The sequence below is a fragment of the Carassius gibelio genome, chromosome B9 (genome assembly GCF_023724105.1).
Source record: "Carassius gibelio isolate Cgi1373 ecotype wild population from Czech Republic chromosome B9, carGib1.2-hapl.c, whole genome shotgun sequence".
NCBI classification, from domain to species: domain Eukaryota; kingdom Metazoa; phylum Chordata; class Actinopteri; order Cypriniformes; family Cyprinidae; genus Carassius; species Carassius gibelio.
In genome coordinates, this window is record NC_068404.1 from 21,372,978 (window position 1) to 21,389,988 (window position 17,011).

General features: G+C 35.7%; 1 protein-coding gene across 1 annotated transcript in view; it reads left to right on the top strand.

Annotated features, from left to right (window-relative positions):
• The first annotated feature begins 7,265 nt into the window (after positions 1-7,265).
• The window catches only part of LOC127965409 (zinc finger protein GLI2), a 70,921-nt gene continuing 61,175 nt past the window's right edge, over positions 7,266-17,011 (top strand). Inside the window, exon 1 of the mRNA XM_052566217.1 lies at positions 7,266-7,819. The gene's annotated coding sequence lies outside the window, so the exon portion shown is untranslated. The remainder of the gene's footprint in view (positions 7,820-17,011) is intronic.

Sequence of the window (17,011 nt, forward strand, 5' to 3'; positions counted from 1 at the left end):
GTGAACACACAAAAAGTGTGGAGTTCAAGGAGAAATGGGGGTCAGAGGTGAACTCCTCCCATGACAGAGGTTCTCACATACTTGAGGGTGGGGGTTGAGGGGGTCCAGGGCATGTAATCAGAAGGGTGGAAGAGACCACGCTATAAGTTACACACCTGTCAGGCTTGAACATGGAGAGGTGAGAGAGGGTCACCACGCAATTTGTTTGCTAACTGGACTTTCTAAAAATACCGTGGCGAAGTTGCTGGGCGATTCTTCTCGGTGTCAGCGCTTAAACAAGGTCACACGCTATGTTCAATGTGTGTGTACGCAGAAACATACACCCATAAATATCCAAGTGCCTTCTGGGAAATATACAAAATAACATGCGGTAAACTAATCGCAGTCTTGACAAAATTTGCAAAGCGCACACTCAATGGCAATTCTCACGGGACACCGAGGGGGTTTGAGATCTTTGACCACTGTGAAATATTTCACTTGTTTTTTAACATCTCATGCATTGAGACACAATTTTTACACTTCTTGATAAGAATTGTGAGGCATAGGTTTGAATCTGGTCTGCTTCGTATTCCAGTCCCATTCCTCCTCTCTCTGCCTCTATCCATGTCCTCACTTTACTGTCCCATCAAATAAAGGTAAAAATCCCAAACAAGAAACGATATAAAGAGTAAGCACTGACACATTTGTAGTACCCTGAAGCATTTAATTAGAATTCAAAATCTTTAACATAATGCATTTAGAGGTTATAGGCAATTTGGAACAATATATAAATCTAGTATAGCAGAACAGCACCTCATCCGACCTAGAATACAGTAAGTATGCAAAAATATGATTTTGTATTGCACTAAGTACATATAAAAACAACCAGCCAGAAAGCAAGTTGTTAAGTTTATAGAAATGACAAGAAGTTAAATATGTGGCAAGCGGTGCATTGAACAAAACTGCAATCAAAGGTTCACTGCTGCCCTCTAGTGGCCAAATCGAGAACTTTTCATTTTCGGCTTCCCAAACTGTGGCACTCTCCTTATCCAGGTTCTTAAAGTAGTGATACAACATCTCTATCATTAAACTAAAAAGCAGGCCAAACCGCACAGAACCACACATTACGGCAAAACCGGAGGCATTTTTCCAGGTCGCCGTCCCACTTCAGAGGCCTTTATTTTTTTCTCCCTGGAAGTTTGTCATTAGCAGAGAGGATATTATGGTCGGGTCGCGTACTCTGGCACAGGCACTGCAAGCACAACATGGAGGAAAGAGTCGTTTATGAGTCACAGATGAGTGTCGCCTGCCTGGCACAAACATATTTGGCACTAGATAGCATCTAGGGTCAGACACCACACTCATGTTCGGCCCTCAGACAAGATCAGCATCAGTTCCATCTCAGAAAAGCAATGTTTAGACAAACAGGCAAGATCTTACTGTAAACAGTTAATCTGTAAATACGTTTCATTTTTATTTTTTCATTTTGTCACGCTGTCTAATAAAAATATCATAACTGGACCTTACAGTAAAAGACTTATTTGGTCGCTTAGTCAAACTTCTCCAGTCATTTGGTCTGTGCTTAAACTTTGTCCCTACAAGCTCATGTTCATTTGTCTCCCAAATACCAAAACTGAATCGGAAATCAATGCATAGAAGCAAGCCTTGCCATTTAACGAAATGGCAGAATGACACTATCTTCTGTCTGATCCTGTACAGAAGCAACATAAAAAAAATAATAATAATAACATTAAAAAAGAGGTAAATGTTATCCAAAACATCACTGGACCTCACTGACATTCATCATGAAAAAACTAACCACCTTTAAAAAAAATAGCCTCTTTTAGAAGAAATTAAGGGGATAGTTCACCCAAAAATGAAAAGTCCTTCTTCATTTACTTCAATTTATTTGTCACACAACATAGTCCAATGTGAAGTGGAATGATTCACGGTCCACAAATGAATGAATACAAATTAGAATTTAAAATAACTTAAGAAAAAAAAAATACAACTCAGAAATTAACAAATAAACAAAAACAGAATTTACAACTCGTGTAAGCAGAATTTGCTTTGAAGGAATAGATCTCTCAAAAAGGAAAACTCTTCTATCAACCTAAACCTGTTTAACTGTTTTTGTCAAGTCAAAGTAGCTTTAATTGTCCTTTCAGCCATATTGGTACAGTACATCGTTCATCCATAGAAGCAACATTATATATATATATATATATATATATATATATATATATATATAACAAACCACTGAGACATTTGTCAAAATGTGTTATTGTCTTCTTCTGTGCTTTTGTTTTGGGTTTTTAATGACATTAGGGTGAGTAAAAGAAAAATAATTTTACTTTTTTGGGTGAACTATCCCTTTAAAAATAACTTTTGAACCATCTTTTGACATTCATTTGGTGATGTCTAATTTGCCTAAAATAAATGGGGAGTCCATGCTCTAAGCCATGGGCATGAGTCAGTGGAGGGCACGTAAACCCCCAGTTTTCCTGTTCTTTGAAGTGGCAACACTGGTCAAAACAAAATGAACCTTCCCACGACAAACCAGCCCCATCACCAGCTCCTGAATGGCCTTTCCGTTAGTTTCACGGAAACTTTAGCATGAAAACGTTAGACTTGCTTTGTGATAACATCGACAGGGCTGTGAAACGATGGGTATTACTCTGGGGTTCAAAGAAAGTCTAGACATGATGGGCCTCCACTTTAATAATCCACCATCATGACCAACCTTAACATGCTTCAACCACTTATTTATTCAGACGATGCCAATTTCTAAAATAAATGTAAATTGATACAAACAAAAGCACTCTTAAAATGAATAGTTAAAAATACAACTTAAAAGGTAAATGTAGTTCAAAAAAGTGGTTGTTATATGTATCATAGTCTAAGTTTTTTAAATATTTACATGATGCTCTTTAAAATAACAAGGGAAAGTAAACAGTGTCTGGTTAGGCCCAACCAGAATGGCAAACACGAGTTCTGCTCAGTGTTCCTGGTTTGACAATAATTGTTAGTTTTAACCACGAGCTTTCAAATACAAAATACCAAAACAGTCATCAACACTCACAATTCAGCTAAAACACAAAATGACAACACGAAACATTCAATATCTTAAATTACCCCAGTTTGTTTCTATTTTTCTTATTTAAAACGAAGATAAATTGAAACTTTGTGAAACGTAGTAGCACATATAGGCCTACCTTTCCGTGTCGCGTTTAAAAAAACTCAATCGTCCAAAAATGAATTGACAATAACATGCTTTAAAATTAACAATTAATTTTAACACAACTATAACAGCCAAAAAAGGCATTTATATATTTGTCTTACAGTAATTTAAGGCTTTTAAGTTTTGAATTAACCTGGAGGTAAATAAGTCTAGCAGTACTGTTTTACATATTTGGCGCCTCCTAGCGACAAGGAGATGAATTGATGCAATTTCTTTTTGAAAGGTGTCATAGTAAACTTGACAGAACTGTCAAACTAAATATGCAGTTAACAAATTAACTTTAATAAATTAATTTAAAAAAATAGTGTATCATAATTTCCAATAAGGTTATGTTTTCTTATTTTTCAAATTCATTCATACAGTATATTAATTATGGCTTATTTCTTTATGGTTTTATTAAATTCATATTACTGCATTATGTTACTCATACTCAGTTACTTGAGTATTATGCATTTATATTCAGAACTCTAGATAATTCCAGTTGTACTCATATTCCATTGACGTAGTATATTAACTTAATATTAAGTAAAAGGTACATTTTGTTATATTTAAGTATATATATATATATATATATATATATATATATATATATATATATATATATATATATATATATATATATATGTGTGTGTGTGTGTGTGTGTGTGTGTGTGTGTGTGTGTGTGTGTGCAAGGATTTTTGCTAAGTATTTCTTCTATTTTCATGATGTTCTTTTTCAAGAGCTGGTATTTTCAAAATAATAATAATAATAATAATAATAATAATAATAATAATAACCAATGTCTCTATTATATCCTCCTACTGCATTTTGTAGGTCATGTCAAAGTGGCCTAGTCCTGAACTCAATTCTCCTTAGGTAGGGGAAATATTTGACCATATGTAGTCTAGATAATGACATAATGAATAAAAACAGTTCGACATTTGTTGATCAGACACTAAATCATTCCATGATGCTGCAAGAGGATGTAAGTATCTAGTATATAAACTCACAAAATTGGCTTCTTTACTTCTCCATTGCATGCTCTGTACTTTGCGGTTGAAGATTATTATTCTCAGATTGTCATCTATTTTGTTAGAAATTTAGCAGAATACATTCAGTTTGGATATTGTTTTATCAATATATTGTTTTATCAATTTTTAATGAGGTCATATTAATGGCAAAACTTCTGGGGCCTGTACCATGAAGCTAGATTAGCTGACTAGCCAGTTAAGTTTCAGGTTAGTTTGCACCAATCCTTGGTTTTAGGTAACACGTAAGTGTAAGTACACTGCACGGCTAACCTGCTCCGGGGCAGGTTATGTTCTGGGTTAGAGATCTCAAACTGATGTTGGACCAAGTGACACATGTCTGACACAAAGTCACTCCAGTTTATCTTGATTAATGGTAATTACGAAGTCATTTTATGATTTATATAATTCTTGTGATTTATATCACAATATTATTATTATTATTTATCTTTTACACAAAAGCAATTTTAGTTTAACAGTTATTATAAATTGTTTATTTTAAATAAATATTAATGTATACAGATCATGTAATATAAATAAGCTGTAGCATCAAGAGATTGCACTTTTAAAAGATTATTTATTTTATTTGTCCTCCTTCATTTTTCATATGACGTTTAAATTTGTCATATTCTTCAATCTCTTAACCTCTAGCAAAACCTTTAGTTTGGAATCTTGCTGGGTCTCTCACGAGAAGTAAATCAAACTTGCTTTGTGTTGCAAGGCTCGTGATTGGGTGTTCACCAGTGTCACACATTCAAGTGCACGTGCTCCACAAACTCAGGATCCAAGTCTGAGTTGACTAAGAAAGTTGATGAACAGCATCATGGTACCAACAAAGCCAGATTCGAGAGATTTGGTTTTGTCAACTCAAAACTAATCCTGTAACTCTGAATTTGTTCAACTATCATCATGGTACAGGCCCCTGGACTGAATTTGTGTACCACTAGATGGCGTTATCTCCATTGGTCCTTTGTTGCATTTACCACAGACACATGAAGATACCCTGAGAAAATGTGAATATATTCCTACAGATGTTAATCAATTGCATGCATCCAGATGGAGTTTCTCTACCTTATATGCTACATTAACATACATTAAAAACTTAAAAAAAAAAAAAAAAAAAGTACAACGAGCACAAACAATGTCTTTGCCTTTTTTTTTATACAGCATTTGATGCATGCTTGTCACAGCAGTCATGTTTAGAAAGCTAAATGTTTGTTTTGGGGCTATGAGTCATGAAACTAATGCTAACAGACATTTTAAGAAGGCTTGGGATCCCTTTTAGAGATGAAACTTTGCAAAAGTCAGCTCCCATTTCAGAAGGCCTTTTGATAAGTCTTGATAAGTCTTAACCTGTCATGGAAACTTCATATAATTCAATTCATCACTTAACTCAAGAGACCTGTTTGATGTAAAAGGGTTCCTTTTTTACTTTATTTGAGGAATTAACTTTTAAAGAAATAATTTTCAAAGCTGCACTTCCAGCCGCCTACTCAGCATAGCCTCCAACCAAATGTATTATTCAATGCCATTTAGCAGTCCATAATGTACTTTTTGAAAAACATAGCTATAAAATAATTTGCATATGCAATATGTCTTTTGTAAGTGAAAAAAATAAGTTTAATTTAGCTCTTTTATTTTTTATTCCTTTACTTTCTATACAATGTCTCTTAAGCCTTATCTGTTCAGTGAGAGGTTAATTGGAGAAGTTAAAAAACAGTTTAGACTATTTAGGTTATAAAATACATTAATAGCCTATATTGTTTGTAAGCTGTGACGTATGGATGATTTGGAATTATTTTGAAATTGTTGTGTCTGAATCATCTTTAATTAGTTGCAAATAGGCTATTTTCCCATCTGTTTATTCATTTAAGTAATTGTATACATCTGTAAATATTTAGTAATCCAGTTCGGAAAAAACCCATCACAGCTACTGAACCAATCCAACACACGATCCTTCTCCACTTTTCCACTAGGAGTCGTTGTATTGTGTTAAAAGTTTGGCAAAACACATTATTACTGAAAAAAAAATATATATTAAATCAGACTGATGGGTTTTATAGTGGTTGGAAACCAGCTGAACTACCAGATAAACCACTTGAGGTCAGCATGGTTTAGCTGGGAGACCATCTTGAACCAGTTAAGAACAACAAGCTGGCTTTGGTTGTTTTAAACAGTTTTTATTTTATTTTTATTTTTTTCAGCTGGAATAATGGGCATCAACCACCAAAAAGAAAACATTAAGATTTTTAGGTATATCAATAAATTGCAAGAAACAAACAAACACACACACACACACACCGTTTGAAAATTTTAATTGCTGCTTCAACATTTACATTTAATCATTTTGCAGATGCTTTTATCCAAACGACTTACAAATGAAGACAATGGAAGCAATCATATCAACTAAAAAGCAATGATATGCAAGTACATGTAGCAAAACGTTTTTTTTATTATATAATAAATTTAAATAAAACAGATAGAATGGAAAAAAGAATAGAAGCTAGTGTTAGTTTTTAGAAGTAGTTTACTATAGTTTTGATTTATTTTATTATTAAGAAAAGTAGTAAATACATAGAGTGCAAGTCTAAAAGGGGCAAGTTACTTTAAAAGGAATAGAATTAGAATAGAGAGTGCTAGAGTTCGAGGGTCAAATAAAGATGGAAGAGATGTGTTTTAGCCGATTCTTGAAGATGGCAACAGCGTTGGGCAGGTCGTTCAGAAGGGAACATTTAATGTACAGTCAGTGAAAGTGATTTTGTGCCAACATTTTTATTTATTCATTCTTAAATCATTCATACAGTTCATTGCACTTTTAGACTATATTTAATACAAAAAAAAAAAAAAAAAGAAAGAAAGAAATTGAGTGGAAAAGTGAAATACGCTGGAAAAAATCCTGGGATGATATTTTAACAGTGGAAAGTTTGAGTTAATAACACACGAGGTAGGCTATATGAATAGCCTTTAAAGGAACAGATTTAAAAAAGAAAGAAAGAAAGAGAGAGAGAAAAAAAGTTGTTTAAACTGCTCAAAGATTCACTCAGAACCATATAAAATATTCTTATGCAAAGGTTTTGCAAATTTCCAATGAAACTCTAAAGCAAACCCTTCTTAAGCTTCCATTACCTTTGGTTTGATGTAACCCGGCCCATCTGGGGAAGAGAGTGGCCCAAAACTCAAAGAACTGGGGGGAGAAGTGATCATAGAGGAGGGCAGATCGGACTGAAAACAAATCACGCCAACAGATCTCGCGCCGCACATCACATCTGACGATTCGACAAACTTGCTTGGGGTACATTTCTGTCGTGTTGACGGCTAAATCACTTTTTAATATTCGAGTTACTAGTCTTTTGAAGTTGCGAGATGATGGATCGTCAAAGTTTGCGAGATGCAACTGTAGCGCTTCGTCGTCCGCGAATGATTTAGTTTTTCCTTAAACATTTGCTTTTGCACTACGAAATAATTCGCTGATGGAGTTTCGTGCCAGACTTCAAGGCACTTTTAGCATTTTCGTTTTTAAGTACAATAACGTTGTTTTCGGATGCACGCTGGACAACTGAGCAACTGACTAACTTTACAGCATCAAAACAGGTAAATATGTATTTCGTTATGATTTAGTCTTAAGTTAGCAAACACAGTGTGCACGCAGCTTTCATGGGAACAGTTTGCATTTTATTTTAACTCACAATTGTTTTAAATGTCGCGACGTCAACTTGCTGTATTGGAATGTGTCATATGCTACAATATAGCCATGCTGACAAGAAAAGGGATTAGCAGTTTACTTTTCACTAGTTATATTTAGTGACTTGAACAATCTCAAACTTTTATCAAAGGTCCCAGGTAGGGATGGGAATCGTAAAGAATTTGGCGATTCTGTTTCCGATTCAGATTCTTCTGAACGGTTCCGGTTCTTAAAGATTCGTTTAGTTCTTAGGCTGCTGCATGCCTTTAGCCATTCTTAACAATCTGCCGCCAAATGACTTGATGATTTGAGATTTGGATCTAAGAAATCCCAAACAGACTTATGCATTCCAAATAGCCCTAATTATCCTAAATATATAGCTACCTTCACGTTGGCGCTTAAATAATCAAGATTGAGGTTTCTTTAGCCTTAAATACAACATAACAGTACATCAGTAGCCTAACAGCTGACATATTTCCAGTCCAAACACGACAAAGGTGTGATTTAGAAAGTGAATCAGATTGATTAAGTAAACGAGTGATTTATAAGCTCACAACAGTTATTTGTTCGGGAATTAAGCCTCACTTATCGCGTTGTTTGTTTTTAAATCATGAGTTATTCGTTCAGGAACAGACTAGGATTTTGATTCACTTCAAAAGAACCGGTTCATAAGAGTCGTAGGCAGTCAGGCTACGATGGGCTGTACGTTTAAGATGTTAAAGATTACTTGAAGGTATAGAATTGTAGAAAACAATGTTGGTGAACCCAGTGTCATTAAAATAATTCAGTTCTGGTTTAGAAAAATGTAACCGGTTTTCAATAATAAACAGTTCCCGCTGTTCCCTTAAAATGTAGTCTGTTTTTAAATGCCATAGGGCATAGTTAGTTTTTCCAAGTGAGTTCCCAAAGAAGATTTTTAAATATATATTATGTATGCCTATAATTTAACAAGCACAACATTTCTTTGGCTTCCTTTGGTTTTTCTGTTGAAACACAATCTCAAGTATGTTAAAACTATCTTCCAGTAACTTTATAGTACAAAAAATACTGCAAATAATTTAGGTGTTATCTAAATTTCACTTTGTGTGTTTAAAGGATTGGCAAAAAAGTGCGGCAAGAGTGTGCCTTGTTTTCCTGAAAAACAGAAAAGTGTGTGCATGTGTTAAATTTAATGTGATGCCCAGTTGAGAGCATTAGCATAAGAATAAAAGGTCTTAGTGAATTTACCATTGTGTAGAATGAGAAGCGCCAGCAGTCAGAGGCAAAGCGAGTGAAAGGATTCAAAAAGAAAAAAGAAAACGAAAAAAAGATGGTGCATTCAGATTATTCAGCCTGGTTTGGGCTACGGTCATCAGCTTCAGAGACATGGGTCGACCGTGTCACTTTCATCTTCCCTTCCTTGCAGCTCTGCACATTTTCACACATTTCTCTCTTGTCCTGCTGCCTAAATCGGGGCTGTACAGCCTTGGAATTCCGCGGGAGATTTTAACAAACGCTCATAAAGGGGGAGGACGAGAAAAGACAATGTGATGACATTGAAGAAAAAGATTTTAGAATTCCCTCTGCACTTAGGATGGAATACATCAAGGGCATTTTTTAAAGATTTATTTAAAAAATATATAATTATTGTCATATTCTTGGGAAAACAGATGCAGTTATTGTACTTCCTCTGCAAACTAAATTAAAAAAGGCGTAACTCTTTGGAATCTCAAAAGGCTGAACTAGACCTAGACTTTGTATCTTGGTCAACACTGTGTCTCAGGCAAGACCTTGAATCTCTTTATCACCAAGCAAGAGTGCCTGAAGTACACTTGTGCCCCAAAGTGAATTGATGAGACTTTAATAGCCATTAAAAGTGCTGTGAAAGACAGCTGTGTTTCAAGTTAGTGCGCCGTGTTTCTAGTGTCGTTCTGAATTGAAGATGAGGGCAGTGTGGTGAGAAAACAGAGATGTGAGAAGGGGTAGCTGCTTACATTCATTTGCCCTCTCAAAGGCTGTTCTTTGAAACCCATCTCCTTGGCTTTGGCCCGTAGGACACGGGACAATCCCTGCATTTTAGTAGCTGGTGTCGGACACCCCTCCAGACATCTGCCTCATTCTCTCACAAGTGTCTAGGGTTAATTAGGATCACATCACATCCGGTTTATGAGTGTGGATGGAGTCTTTCAGAGTTTTTTCTCCCTCGTTCTCTCATGCAACTATCAGGGCATTGTTAAGTTTGTACCAATTTCATCAAAGAAACCCATGAAAAAAAAATGCATATTATAAGAGTTTACAAAGCCATTAAATAGCATATGGCAAATCAGCGAAAGGCCAGGGTTTGATTGATTGACCTCATTAGTCACTAGCAACTTTTGCCAAGCTTAAAGGAAATAAGGCCCATTACAGAGAGTCCTGGTGCCTCAGAAGAAATAGCAAGTTTTCATTTTGAGGAACTAGTTGATCTTTTAAATATGCTGGAGACTCGCCATATGTGTTATTTTTAATAATGCATCAATGCATTTTATATGAATTCCAGATCCCAGTGGATTTGGAAAAAGTTGTTGGTGTGGGCTAATGCATGCTCATGTGTGCGGGTAAAGAACGTACATGGGCAAGAACGCCGTTCACCTTCCTCTGAGGCCTGTTAAGTTGTAAACCTTCTACTTTGTTCTCCTTTGCATTTTTTCCCCGCTCTCATACGTGCACGGTTTCATTTCCTTTGTGCCGTGGGCTGGCGAGCCACCGTTTAAAGAACAGCTGGAAAATGAACAGTTGAAATGTATACTGTTTACATTTAGTTATATTTGACTTGCCATAGCTGTGACTCTATACACAGTGAACGGCTAACGTTTCCCAAACCACACGTCCACCTGTGATTCATGCAAACCTCCAGACACAGTGTGCGGAGGACGGACCTACATTTATTTTATGAGCTGACCATGAATAAACATCATACTCAACCAAAATTACAAGTCTGTATTTGAATTTTAGATGAGGTGTAGTGACAGAGGAGTACATTGGAATATCCATAGAACATAAAAACAAGCAGTGGTACTGGGAATTATATGTATAGATAATGGTCAGAGTGAGTTCAGTGGTTCTCAAACTGCAAAGGAGTTTCACGACTCAATATAGTCCTTTTTCCCTTTGGAATTATTAAGCTTTTTCAATGTTATTTCTAATATATGATCTGTATAAAATGTTATATGGGAGCAATCAAAGTCCATTCACCACACTGATATTCTTGCACTAAAAAAGTCCAAAGAAAACAAATATAGATTTTACTTGTTATACAGATTGGGAATATTGTAGTTTAATTCTCGTTGTAGTGCAACTAGTGTAGCCCAATTCTCAAGCAAGTGACTTTGAATCAATACTACTACTTAGTAATTCGTGGAAACAGTGTAGATTGTTTCCCAGTCAAATATATTATTTGTCTGATCTTGTTAGTTAATCAGAAACAAAGTGCAGTTAGTGTGGACTGACTCCCAAAAATGATTGACTAATGTAGGGCTGCTTGATTATGGCAAAAATGAGAATCGCGATTATTTAACACTATTTTGAGGGAGCCATATGACCAACACTTTATATGAGTGATTTATTGCGATTATTGGATTTTCATAATCGTTGGAGGCCAAAATCGAACCATTTTTTGATTTATCGCAGCCCTACTCTGAGTCAATTACTTTTTAGTAAATTAGACACACAGCTTACTAATCAGTGTTGCTATTAATATGGTTATTCACATGATGAAGAGTCATTTAACGTACACATTTTGTATTTTGTCAGTTAAATTAAATGGTTTTTTTTTTGTTTAGTGTTTTTATGAAATATTGAGGCCAGTTTTTATATTTGTGCTGTCTAAAAATTCTGAAACAACTAGTTTAAAGTGTTTTTTATTCATTTATTACTGAAATTATCTCACTATTTATCAGTGAAATTACATTTTTTTTTCTGAATACTTCTTGAAGCTACTAAAAGAATCATTGATGAAGCTGTTAAGGAACTGGAATTGTGAAGATGAATAAAAAATCCAGAACAGGAATCGATAAATTCTTCACAAATCCCATCACTGTCTTGAATTTTTGGGGGGATTTGATCAAAGGTGGTACTTATCCTGAAAAGTTTGTGAACCACTCAGTTGGTAGAACTTTTACTTGCTATCCTTCTCAACAAGGGAGGAAGGAATCTAAACTTGTGTGTGTGTCAGGATAGGCCTTATGTGCAGCGGCTTACTATCAAGTCAACAGCCAGCGTTAAATCAAAGTTCCGTGTGACACTGTGGCCTCTGAGGGTTACCTTTGATGTGCTAGTTAATTAATTCCTGAAGGGCTGCTGACAGGCTATCCAGTTCTCCATTATGGGAACCTCTTCACAGCAGCTGCCTGTGTCGTTATTACAGTTATTCTATCATCTTCACAGTCGCAGTTTACCCTCTCACTGTCACAGGCTCAAACAATAGCACACTGTTCCAAGTGTTTGTTGTCAAGAGCTAATCGGATGCAGAAACCCAGTCTGAATTGCAGAGGCCACCGGCGGTTCGCCGTGGTAGTCTTCTGTTTCCGGAATTATTGGAAACGGAGAAGTCGTTGCAAGGGAGTTGTGATTTATCAGGCGGCCTCCCAACTCCTGACCAGACTTGCCAGGAATGGAGTGGGCAGATAGATCAGTCTCATTGCGTTCCATAGGATGAGCAGGGAGATCCAAAGAGGAGTGCTGAATCCCCGCCAGGCCACAGACTCCTTTCCGACAGACTGGAAGACGAGCTGGATGTGTTGAGCAAGGAGAAGCCATGTGGTAATCTTTAGCAATCAGCCCGCTCTGTTTTCCCCCGACACACATGTCCACTCCCGCTCGTGGCCTCTCCCTGAACGCTGCGCTCGCTGTGGAATTCTCAGACTACACTGGGCTGGATAAGGATCATGTGTGTCCCTGTCATCATCTCGCAATTCCCAGTGTAGCTTAAATATATGACTCCCCCCACACTGGGATCTTTAGAGCAGTGTGTCTCGAAGATTAATAACATTTATGAAAGGGGACGGGAACGGGCAATTCTGTCATTATTTTGCGCATAGCAATGCTAAGTTTTGGTCTACTCAAAACAATAGAGGGCTGAAGCAGTGAATCCTGAAAGCTGGAAACGAGTGAACATCAATAATGGGTTATTGGTTACATGGTCTGTGGTTAACATAAGCTCAAGATATTTTCACAGCGACATAAAATACGTCAGTAATTCCACGCTCCTGATTTTTATTACGAATTTTTGTGTCTTGAAAAAGGCCATGGCTAACAAGTGGCTAAATGGGATTACAGAGGTTGTCTGGGATGGTTTTTGTGCTTGCGCTCATTCAAACGATTCCAACTCATACTTTCCAGCTTGTAGATTTTAAATAAGGATCATAGGATTTGTCAGAAGCTTAGTGGTGGTAACATTGAAATCATTCGACGGTGGTGTAATTCGTTCGTAGAATAGATTTAGCGTTTTTCAGTACGTCTGGCTTCAAAATTCATAAAAGTTATGTTCATTTGTGAAGATTACATTGATGATCAAAACATGGAAGAATCATAAACTTTTGTTGGTCACACACACAGACTTTTTCTACAGTAATCCAAAAGCCAGTAGAAAAGTCCTATTGGCTTTTTGAGAAGGAAACCAGAGTGATGCAAACTTACGTAATGGCCTACACAAATTCATTTGGAAAATTCATGTTTCAAATTGATATTTATAATAGTGCCGACAATAAACTATAGGTCTCTAATTGGCCAGCAGGTTATCACAGCCAGCTCACAGATGGATGGAGTGTCAGGGTGTAAAGCAGCTGGTAAAGTTAATAGGAATCCACACAAACACTATCACACGTTACAGATACCAGTGTGTCTCCACCCTCTGGACCCCTGCACAGCTGACAGACCACTGACTTGCAAAACAGACAACAACAAAAAAGCTGTAAAATAGGCTCACACATGCCGACACCATGAAGACCTCATCAGAGAGACCAAGATAACAGAGAAGCCTCAAACTTTGAACTGAGGAGATGCGTGGACCTCAGGGTTCAGGGATGACTTTATATAGGAGAATGATGGACTGATATTTTCAAGACAGGACTGTGCATGTAGCTCATAAACCAAACAGTGAAATGATCTCTTGGATAGTTCTAACTCTAGGTTCTGTTCAGACGAGGTGTGCTAATTGCTGATAAATAAAATGAATACTGATAAATCTATGATCTCTGCAACCATAAACAGTCTACATTTAGGCTCGCTTTTTTTTATTATGATCACTATTAGTTAAGAATGGTTTGTTCAGATTATTTATTAAAATGAAACAATACATTTAATACGAACAATATGAACAAATAAATAATAAATGGAAAATCTCTGTATTTTATCATTGCCTTTTTTTCTTTTCTTTTCTTTTATTTGTTGCAATTTTATAAAAGCATGCATCACAGGGATTTTGTTTATGTATTTAGACTGAATATTTATGGAGGATCATATTTATAAAAAAAAAAATATATATATATATATATATATATATATATATATATATATATATATATATATATATATATATATATATATAAAATAAATGAATAAAAAGTTAAAATAAAAAATTAGAGTTAAGAAAAATATAAAGTTTAAAATAAACGAGAAAATAATTAATAAAGGGAAAGTAATACAAAGATCATATGAGTACTTAATTTAGGATTGTATTTGTTTTGTGAAGTCATTTCTTTATTTATTTTAATTTATGCAGGTTAAGGCCTCCATAGTTACCGACCAATTAAAATAAATAAATAAATAATTTAACCCTTGTTAAAATGCATTGGCTGTTTAAAAACATGCATAATCACAAAAACAGCCATGTGCTGGTTGTTCAGTTGGCATTCATTATAATTACGTAATGATATTTACCCGTAATGATACCGAACACCCTCAAGCTGCCGAGCCAAAGTGTACAATAAAATACGTCCCATTCAGTAAGTTAACTGCTAATTACGTTGAAACTACATTACACCACAACTATAATTGCCTTCACAAGCGTGTAATTAACATTTGTGTCTGTTTCTTTCTGGGAGGACAGACGGAGGGATGACAGCTGGGCCTGAAGCGAGAGAGCGCTAACTACCCATTTGGTTTAGTGACCCGAGCAAATGGTGTGCAGAGAGAGCAAATTCTTTCGTGAGATCTGTGATGTGACACGCAACAGCTGCACTACGCTCTGTTAAAGTATCCTCTCAGTAAGCCTCACCTTATTTATAAACACTTGTAGTATAAACACAGCTCTCATAACGATTTAATTAGGTGCACAAACATATACAACAACATTCTCAGCACACTCAACAGAGCTTCGCTTTGACCCTCGCTGAGAAGCTTTCTGAAACGATAGACTTGGTTGTAAAGTCAACATCTGTTTCAGATTTTTAGGAGGACAAAGAGATCAACCACAGGATATTGCATATATGCAGGGGTTTAGGGGTTGGGGGGGATGGGTAAGGTCATCCTTTGGTCTTTGAGACGTTTCCTTGCTGGTCAGCGGGGTATATCTGATTCTGCATGCCAACTCATCAGGCCTGTCAGTGTTCAGAGGAGGATCTTGTAGTTCTCTGAAACATTCTTGGTTGTTATGGAGGTCAATAGTGAGAGATTCTGATTGTGTTATTGAGTTTGTGCAGCATTATTATATTCTAGAAATAACAAGATCTTTCATGTGGGTTGATGATTATGCAGAGTAAACATCAAAGAAAAATGAAGATGATTTTCTTCAAACAGTGGAGAGCAAGAACGGAAGCACATCTAGTTTAGAAATGTTACTGTACCATACGTCAATGGTAAGGCTTCATTGGTTGTATTAGAATGGCATAAAATATTGTTTGCAAAAATCATTTTAACTTTAAATGACCAAGATTGACTGTAGGTAAAAATTTACCGAACAGTATTCCCAATTTTTTTTTTTTTTATGTTGCATGCATTGTGATAACATTTTACAATAAAAAAAATTGTTACTAAAATCATCATTAAGCAGTTTTTACTGCAAGGTATTACAGTCTTATCAGTCATAAAAGCACAGTTATTGTTCTGATATAAAATGTGCATTGATGCATATATTACCATTTAAAAAATTGTGGTCCGTAAGAATAAAAAAATATATAATAATTTTTGGAATGTCTCATATGCTCACCAAAACTGCATTCTTTTGATAAAAAATACAGTAAAAACAGCAATGCTGTGAAATATTATTATGATTTAAAATAACTGTTTTGTATTTGAATATATTTTCAAAATGTTATATATTCCTGCAATGAAGAAGCAGAGCTGAATGCTCAAGAAACATGTTACTATTACTTTTGAACAATCTAATGCATCCTTGCTAAATAAAATTATTAATTTCTTAAAAAAAAAAAAAAATAATAATAATTTAAATTATCTGATAATGGAAAGGTGTTGTAGCGTCCTAAAGGCATTACTCAAAAGTGATGTAATTATGGCTGAGTGGAAGTAAGTGATCCCATTATAATATAGAGAAAGCAATAACTGATAACCATTTTAGAGTCACTTGCCTGACCCTGTTGACCTCATGACATTTATATGCACTTCATGTTTGTAATGCTATCCATGTTCCTGGATAACAAGATGACACTTTCCACATGCAAACGGCCACTGAACACACAATTATTATTAAGTATAAGGAAACAGTCTTGTCTTGTCTAATCACTTAGAAATGAGTTCTTTTGAATATAATTCACAATTGCATTTATGACCGCTCAGCATGGTTTAGTGCAAAAGATAAGGTGCCAAAGAAGACTAGAGAGATCTTCAAATAAGAGAAAGTTTGCATTCCATTGTGTTGTGTGAGGCAAGCCGTAACACAGTTGAAAAGGAATGAAGCTCCACACCAAACATGCTCATGTCATTAGCATACCGAATGTGTTTATTTGTTAATTTAGCTGTTTATTTATGTATCTATCCTGTGGTTTGAGCTTATGATGCTATCCGAGAAGCATGTGCTTCTAGATTTGCACTCATTACTTATTGATAGAAAATGTTCAGCTGTATAAGATGGTACATGGTGTTTCTTCAGCATCCATTCGATTGTTCAGAAGGGCCACAGGGGTTTC